The sequence below is a fragment of the Alligator mississippiensis genome, chromosome 5, assembly GCF_030867095.1.
Source record: "Alligator mississippiensis isolate rAllMis1 chromosome 5, rAllMis1, whole genome shotgun sequence".
NCBI lineage: Eukaryota > Metazoa > Chordata > Crocodylia > Alligatoridae > Alligator > Alligator mississippiensis.
Genome location: NC_081828.1, coordinates 45787923 through 45796569, shown reverse-complemented (window position 1 = coordinate 45796569; position 8647 = coordinate 45787923). Strand labels below are relative to the sequence as shown.

Genomic DNA, 8647 nt, shown 5'->3' with positions numbered 1-8647 from the left:
TCATCCTAGATGGCTTTTATTCCATATGAACTCAATAAAAGAAGAAATATAAATCACCATGAAAGAACCACAGAAGACAGGGCTATTGTAATGATTGCGAGAACTGCCCTTCAGCAGAAATACCTCGATCTTCCTAGGAGTTAAGCCAGGACCCAGGTCTCTTCCCATGTAAAGGTACATAACACAGAAACCCCAGTTAAAGTCTCCCCACTACATTTTCCAGATATACATTTTCTTTGTGCCATCATGGCTAGGGGAGAAGATTCTGGAAGAATTGACCAGTTGGAAACCATTGTAAGGGCACGTTGAAAAAATTAGGTGAGCGAGTAGCTATCTATCTGTCCATTTCTCACAGTTGATAAAGCACACTTGTGTATGGGCAACATATATTAATTGTGATCCACCATTTATGTGCCCATCAATTCATGACTTTAATTAAGTCACTAATATTTAGGCTTAGTCCTTTCTTTCCAACTAGGATCTGTCAATAAGGAATGATTCGACACACTTTCTCTGGCCCGGTGAAAGACATACAGATACAGTTCATCATAACCTTCTCAGCCCCATGTTTGAGGATCTATTGAAACTGCTCACTAAAGAAGAATGCCAGTGGCAAAAGAATTAACAGAAAATCCTTTCTTGATTGGAAACAGTGAGTTTGTTTGTTTTTTCAGTTGTCTATTTTAGGTCTTGTACAATTAAAGTTACTAACTGCAATGTAGTGGCTTCCAGATTCCCACAGTCTGTTACAATAGGAGAGGGAAATGCATCTCAGGTCATTGATAGCCTTCAATTAATACATTAAGGCTTGTAATTAAAATAAAGTATTAGCAGCTTTATGAGATGCATCTGGCAAGGATGCTGGACTATCTGGAAACAGATAGATTCCTCCCGAATGTCTTTTCCCTGTATGCCTTATTTCTTACATACCACTCCGGAGTAATTGTTCAGGAATGGTTTCCTATTCAGTTATCTCCAGATCTGGAACGCAAGAATGGATCTTTGCTGAATGCAAGGCCTGCCTTTAGCATTCATTTTACATATCAGATCTATTTATTATTTTTATTATAGTAGCTCCCAGAAGTCCCAACCAAGCTCAGAACCTGATTGTGTTAAATCGTGTACAGATAGCTGTATAAAGCTATGCTACAAAACAAAGGAAAAAACTTATCGTAATGCACTTCTATCTCGCTACGGTATCAGCTACCATGAAGATATAGTGATACAGGTTTTCGTATGGACTAAAAACCTTAATGCAAATTTTTCTCTATCTGTTTACTAGTAGATGCGGACACCTATGTCCTGCATCTTCAGTGCTGTTGTAACCTATGCCAGCTAGACTCAGCTAACGAAGAGGTACTAACATATGCTACAATTGCCCCTTGGTTTTGCTGTGTAGGCACAGCCACAGTACCCCACACAAAGATAGAACCTTATTCTGTGAAGTGAGTTTTTTTTCTGCAGAAATTTAAGTTATTGCTCCTTTTCTTTTATCACCTAGACAAATGAGATGCAAAAAGATTAAGTGACATAGCTAAAGTACACAGGAAAACTACAGTAGAGTCATCCACCTCACCTGAGGTGTGGTCCACAAGTTCAGCCACAGATTTAGCCTTTCTCTTTAGCACTGAACATAGCAGGTAAATTGCTGCTGGAATGACATAAATCTGAGGGTAGGAAGCAATATGCATAGCAGAGGTATCATACTAGCCAAACCAAAAAAAAAGCTGGTAAGTGTTTGGTAGCAGTGTTAGATCTTATCAGCTCTTTATCTCTATTCAGACTTGATCCTTGTAGAAAACAGAGCCATGTGGCAGTAATTGTGTTAGGAAAACAAACTAATCTTTGAAGAGGGAGAGCAGCTGTTCAGCAATCAGCATTATCAAAGGGATGTATAAATGCTCAACAAGGTTGCAGTGCTGGGAGGATTTGTGTCATTTCTGTAACAGAGAAGGGGTGTAGAAAAGCAAGCTACTACACCTGTCACTCATGCCCTTAACCAGGGTAATGATGCAGCTGTAGGAAGTGGAGCAGAGCAGACAGGTTATTTCAGAATAAGAGTTTATCTGAGGAATTGTCAGTGCTATATTAGCTGAGTAGTAACAGTACTGAAGCTTTTGCTGTCCAAGTAAGTACCTGACAACCATGAAGTAATTAAAGTGTAACCAGTCCTGACTTTTAAATTATGACATGACTTACCAGTACAAGCTGCCAGATGGAAACAAGCAGTAATTCATTACAGAATGACTTAGTTGTCTAATCATCTGAACTCACATGCAGGAACTACCCAAGCACTACATCTCCTGGCCTGGTGTCTCTGCATGTTTCCTGGTGCTTGTTATTGCTGAATCCATGGGCATTTCCTGTACCTGGAGAGAGATTTCAGCCTTCTGGCAAAAGGAAACTATGGTCTGATGAGTTGGATATTGGACTTGAGAAATTGAGTGACCTGGGCAAATCATTTAATCTCCCTGTGCTTCTCTTTCTCCTGTGTCTGCCCTACCTATTTAGACTGCAAATTCTGCAGGTCAGCAGTTGTTTCTTTCTGTGTGCCTGTACAGCTCCTAGCGCAGTGGGGCATTTAAATGCTACTGTTATATAATATTACCTAGCATATGCTTGGTAGCGTAAGAGAGTAGCTGGGATGTATCTATTTGCCTTGAGTACTTTTATGCCCCCTTTCTGTAATGCTGCAGCAAAATCCTTATCTCTGACTCCCTGGCTCAGAACATAATCCATTTCCTGCTGAGACTAAAAGGATATTGAAACCCCTTTCTCCCCTCTCTTTAGCAGTATGCCCACTCTGTAGTGTCCTCAGTGTGGGTGATATAAAGGTACTAAAAAGAACGTTTCTTCATGGAACAGATCCTTGGAAAATGTGGGAGGCATATCCTCTTCCCCATTAAGTCTGCTTTGATGTCACTGGCCCTGAAAAGCAAACTTAAATGGCATAGTTCCCAGCTGGGTTTCCCCAGATATAAGGGACTCCTGCATTGGCATGGAGCTAATATAGCCAGTCCAGTCCTATATCACACAAGAGAGGTGTCCTTTTAGTGAGAAGAGTGGGGTCAGGATCCTGCAGTGCTCTGTTCTGTTATCTCAGTGGCCCTTTTGAGACCACTAGGCAAAACCTAGAGTAGTCTTGAGGTCGCTCTAAGTTGCACTAAGAGACCATTCAGTCCCCGGCAAGCTTCAGGATCAGAGGTGCTAAGGTGGAACACCACCCACTCTTGCCTTTACTTCATAGCTTTTTGACCCTCCTCTGGGCCTGCACATGCTCCTCTGTATTAAGCATGGCTCCTCTGCATCCCAAGGTTGGGAGGCAGCAGAACATTATCTGACTGTAAACCGTTATCTTGAAGATGGAAACCAGTCACACAACATGAAACTTAGGGATGGTGGGTGAAGGTTCAAAAGTCAAACATGAGTCCAGGTCCATGTTTTGCAAATACCCGCTTTATAATAAGCTGAACCAAGTTGTGGTTCTAAATAGCACCCAAGATTGGGAGAGTTAAATTCAGATCCAAAATGTCTGGCTTATAGCCAACCCAAACATTGTTGTTGTTTCTGGATTATGTAGTTTAACAGAAAAGAAATGCTCTCATTAAGCAATGCCAACAAGATACACACTTGTGTCTTGTATTTAGTCTATTCTGTGAACTTTACTAAGGTTCCCAGAGAGACGAATTTTTAAAAATGCTTTAAAAATCTGCAACTCCCAAAAGTTTTCTCAAAAATAAAATGTTGTCACATTGCTCTGCAGCAGTTAATTAAGAGATCTATTAAATGCTGACAAGAGCTTGATAATATTATATATTGCAGCAGACACTGTTCGTGGTGTTATTATTATGGTAGTAAAAAACAATTTCCATAATAACCCCTGTTTTCACAAGCTCATAACTTCTGAAACATTCTCTTTTTAGGCTGAAATTCTTCAGGCTTGGCTTCTGCCCAGAGGTGAATTTTTCTGGAAACTGAGCAAAATCCCTCCAGTCACTCTTGATTTATGGGATGGTTTAACCCCCCCCCCAAAAAAAACCCAACCTTTTTGCATTGTTAAAAAGATACCTAAATATTTCCCCTAGACTTACAGCAAAATTAGTTATTAGCAGCATGAAAAGTGGGTGATACAATCCTTATGAAAGTCCTCAAAAATGGAACTATGAAACATTTTGGAGAATATTGTATGAGAAAGATGACCGGAAAATCTACAAAGGAAAAAATCAAGCCTTTGTGGTGTTGAGTGCATCACTAATACAGTAGATAGAATATTAATTGTCTCTCTTCTATGACTGGATGTTTCTGATGCCTTGGGTAATTTCTGTGCGGGAAGAAATTGAAGAAACCAAGCAAGCACAAGTGAGAGGTAAAAGTTTTCTTGTGAATAAGAATTAGTGATGGATGGAACTCTAATTCTTATTAGATAGAAGGGGTTTCTTATTCTGCAAAGAATTTTTGTGATTAACTGCAATGAAAAGCCAAAGATAAGAACATTTTACAATCTCATAAAACTTGTGAACTGAACATCTGGGGGAAATCATTCTGGCTCAATCAAAATATTAAGTTTTGATCATTTTGAAACTTGTTTTGACTTTTTTACTTTCTTTGTTGGATTACTAGCTTACATTTTAAGCTGGAAAACTGTATTATTTTTTCTTTTTACATAATGTTGAGCAAAATATTTAGACATTAAAAAGTTCTCAATTTTTTTTTAAAGTTGAAAAATGTGTCAAAACCAATTAAAAGTCTATTTTCAATAGATGTTTTCTTAATTAAAATTTAAAACCAAAATCCTGACTAGCTATGGCTGAGATGGATGTATAAATTGAAAGTGAAATATGTTACTAGGAACAATCTGGGCTACTAACTTGAGCCAGAATTGCTGGATTTTAAATTAATTGTAATCACTCAGGGAAAAGACTGAAGAGAAAAGTGTCTTAATGGTATAAGCAACACAAGAACCTGAGCCTCATTTGAGTCCAGTGGTACAGTTTCACCTCCCCCACCCACACTTCATTCCTGGTTTGCCCAAAGTTTAAAACAAACTTGGCAGTGGTAGTAGCATTTCTATTCGAGCAGCAGCGAGGGAGTTGCTTGACTTTATAGATCATTACAATCTACCTGATTCCTGCAAACTCTTCATTCCACAGGTGTTAATGACCCTCTCCTTTTTTGAAGGTATTGATGTTGCACTAATCTAGCTATTCTTTCCTCTGCAATTCTGCTGCCTCTTAGTTCCTCCTAGGAATATAGCACCTATTTCACAGCCCTACAGACTGTTTTTAAGTCTAACTAAAACATTAACTCAGGTGTGGAAATATCTTTCAGTAAAGTATTGGATGGACTATAAAGATGCTCCAGATGGCTTGATTTTTGTTTTATGAATCTGAGGGGTGTACATGATTTAATTCTAATGAGTACAAGACTAAAGAAACAATACTTTTTTGTAATTGCTTTTGCCTAGTGTGTAGTGTTTTAATACAAGATGTACAATATAGCAAATCACACAATTCAGTAAAGTTATATTAGTTTCTGCTTTGATCTTAAGTTGAATAATATACCCCCAGGCCCTTAGCATATTAGTAAAGTTGCTAGTTTCTTTTTACCTGGAGAAAAATGTGTTATATGCAATGATGTACCACATCATCTGCCAACCCCCTTTACCTGCCCATGAGCAGATCTAGGATTTTGAAATTATGAACCCCAGGCTTCTTGAAATTCAATAGGACTTAATCTCCTAGGCTCCAGTTTTTCTAAGGTACTTTAGTCTAGAGATGCAAGTAAAGACCAGGTTGGCTTATGGAAAAAAAGTGCTTAAGCAGGCTAGAAATGTTAATGCCTCGTGGACTCTAGGTTACTTTTGAAAATTAGACCCTGTCTCCTCTATTGGTTAGGTGCTCTTATGGGGTGGAAAATAGCTCTTCTCAATGAGCAGCAACAGTTTAAAAAAAAAAAAAAAGCAAGGAAGAGTATAGGTTGAAAATTAAGAGGACTATTACTGAAACTATCTATCATAATATCTCTGTATAAGTTATCAATATATCCTCCCTTGAAAAAATCTATTGAAATCCTATCATCCTTTCCCCAAAAAGATCTAGAACTAAAAAATATATAACCTTTTGTATAAGATATTTAAAGTTTAACAATGCATATTTTCACTGATGTTTCCACAATCTTTAAATTTCTAAGCAGTGCCTTCTTAAGAGGGGGAGATAAACCAATGCTAGGTGCTTGGGAATATCTCACTGAAATCATGGTGAATTTTACCATTGGGTGTTAAGTCGATGCTGTGCTTCAGAAAATCCCATGTTTAGGCTTTCTGCGCTTCAGTTTTTGTCAGCAACATAGGGTAACAATAGCAATGATACATACAGCATCCTGCAATAGAAGTATGAAAGGATTTCAGAGCCTGTGCTGAAAAGAGCTGCTGTTTTCATACATGATTTTTTTTCTCCACTGTTGCTAATGTGGTCCCCTTGAATCAAAATAGTTTTACCAGACTGAAGTAATAAGCAAATGCACAGAGGCACAAGGCCACTGGTCTGTGTTTAAGACCAGTGCCTTAACATTCACTATTGTGGCATTCTTTTGAGGAGGAAAAGCCTTTCATTCCTCTTAAAAAGCATGAACATGGGATGTACATTAGGCTTTCTTCACAAAAGAGTTTTTTTGTGTTTCCTTCTCGGAGACATTTTCCCCCCTCGTGCATTCCTGCACAAACCCCTTTTGTTCACTGCCCTTAGCCAATCTACACACAGCAACAGCAGCCCAGATGTTCCCTATCAAACTCAAAGCCATGCCAGCAAACTTTGGCACACATGAAAGTGCGCTGAGTAATGGGCCTCCACACATACCATTTTTCCCCTCTGATTTCTGCAAGTATTTTTAAATGTTAATGGGTTCCACTCAGCTACAGCCTAAGGGAGGGTGCAGAGCTGGGCTGTGTGAGTGTCCAGCAAATTAGCAGTTAAGGTAGCCTAGGCGCCTTGGTGCTGTAGTGCCCTGAGGGCCTCGTCTGGGGTTTGCTATCCTTGATCCGCTGTCACTCATTTTCCTGCTAATAGCTTTCCAGTGATGGGCCAAATGGCTGTAGCTTTTCCCAATGAAAGTGTTCTGAGGCTGCAAAAGAAAGGGTGTGTATGTTCTGCTCCCCGCAGAATTGCAGAAGATGCTTAGTGTGGGTTTCTGGCAAAGCTTATTCCCTCATAGCCATTTGTATCCTTTTTGTGCACCTTAACAGATTTACAGTTCTATAAATCCATGGCACTATGTATGTATGAGAGAGAAACTAATGTATTTGGCCCTGCCAGCACAAGAGGATGCTGAAACATCATGTTTCCTCCTTTATATCAGTGGTTCCTTTCTGTCATCATGTGGCTTCTGTCTCTTTGGTCAATGGCATATAGACAGAACTCCAAGTATTGCATAGGAGGGCATTCTCTAGCACCCGTGCTCCAGACTACCCATGCTAAACCTTAGCTCACTTTAAAATCTGTGTTCCCAAGCTCACTTTAAAATCTGTGTTCCCAGCAGTACCACCATTCCATGAAGCAGTCCCTTTCTGCACTAATGGTCCCACTGGTCTCTACTGCTGCATCCAGATGAACATAGCCATACAGTATGTGGCACCGTAGACACATCTGCAGTGCCACATTCCCCACAGTCAGCTGCTCTCTGCACTGCAAGGGAGCAGCATGGGGGGGGGGGAGAAGTTTGATTCCTAGATATCCAGGGGTCAAAAAAACCTGCACGAAAAAAGTGGAGCAATGCATGCTGGGACAGTGTGTACTGCTCAGAACCAAAGCCTGGCTGGCCAGACCCACAGTTCAGTTACCACACTCCAGCCAAGTGCTGGCCCCAGTCTTCCCTACCCCACCTGGGCTAACCTGCCACGTGCCAGAGGGCGCAAGGCATGGGCATTCCCTGGGGACAACTAGCAGTGGCACAAGGTGTCCCACTGCTAGCTGTCCCCCGGGAACTGAATGTCCATGCTCGTGTGGACACGGCCTAGGAGTGTAAATCACGTGGGTAACTGCAGTCAAATCTAGCCTTAAGCAAGCATATAACTTGCATACAAGTTGGACCAAGCCCTTCTAAGTGGAACAGACTACATTACTCAGCCTGAGAAAATGTATTGGAATGCTGTTCTCATTCTCTGAATCCTTGGGAAGTGGAAATAATATTAAGCTACCAGGGTACTATGAGGGTGGATATTAAGATTGGCATATTGTTGGATAGAAAAGTGTATCTATTGAACAACTATGAATGAATCATTTAAGAGAAGTGGATTTCTACTATGGTCCAGGTGAAGAGATAGCAGAAAAGAAAGATTTTTAACTTTTAGCAAAAGAGAATATGATTCTATAAGGATACAACAAAATGGGATAGCACCTTCAGATTGCACATGGGTATTTAATCAAAATCTGATCAAGAAAACCATTGTGGTTGCACAGTGGAAGTGCTTGAGTCTGGGAAATGCCAAATCTGTAATGCCCTGTTCACCTTCAGTCCTGTCTGAAAATGCATCTTCATGGTCTTTAACTCAAATTGCACCATATGAAACCAAGCCATTTGTCTATGATATCAGATCATTAATTGGGATAGGCAGGGTACAACTTTAAGTGAAGCATAGTTTAACCATATCAAA

The 8647-nt window shown here is 40.0% G+C and overlaps 1 long non-coding RNA gene across 1 annotated transcript in view; it reads left to right on the top strand.

Annotated features, from left to right (window-relative positions):
• The first annotated feature begins 4027 nt into the window (after nucleotides 1–4027).
• The window catches only part of LOC132250805 (uncharacterized), a 29394-nt gene continuing 24774 nt past the window's right edge, over nucleotides 4028–8647 (top strand). Inside the window, exon 1 of the long non-coding RNA XR_009462428.1 lies at nucleotides 4028–4366. This is a non-coding gene — a long non-coding RNA (uncharacterized LOC132250805). The remainder of the gene's footprint in view (nucleotides 4367–8647) is intronic.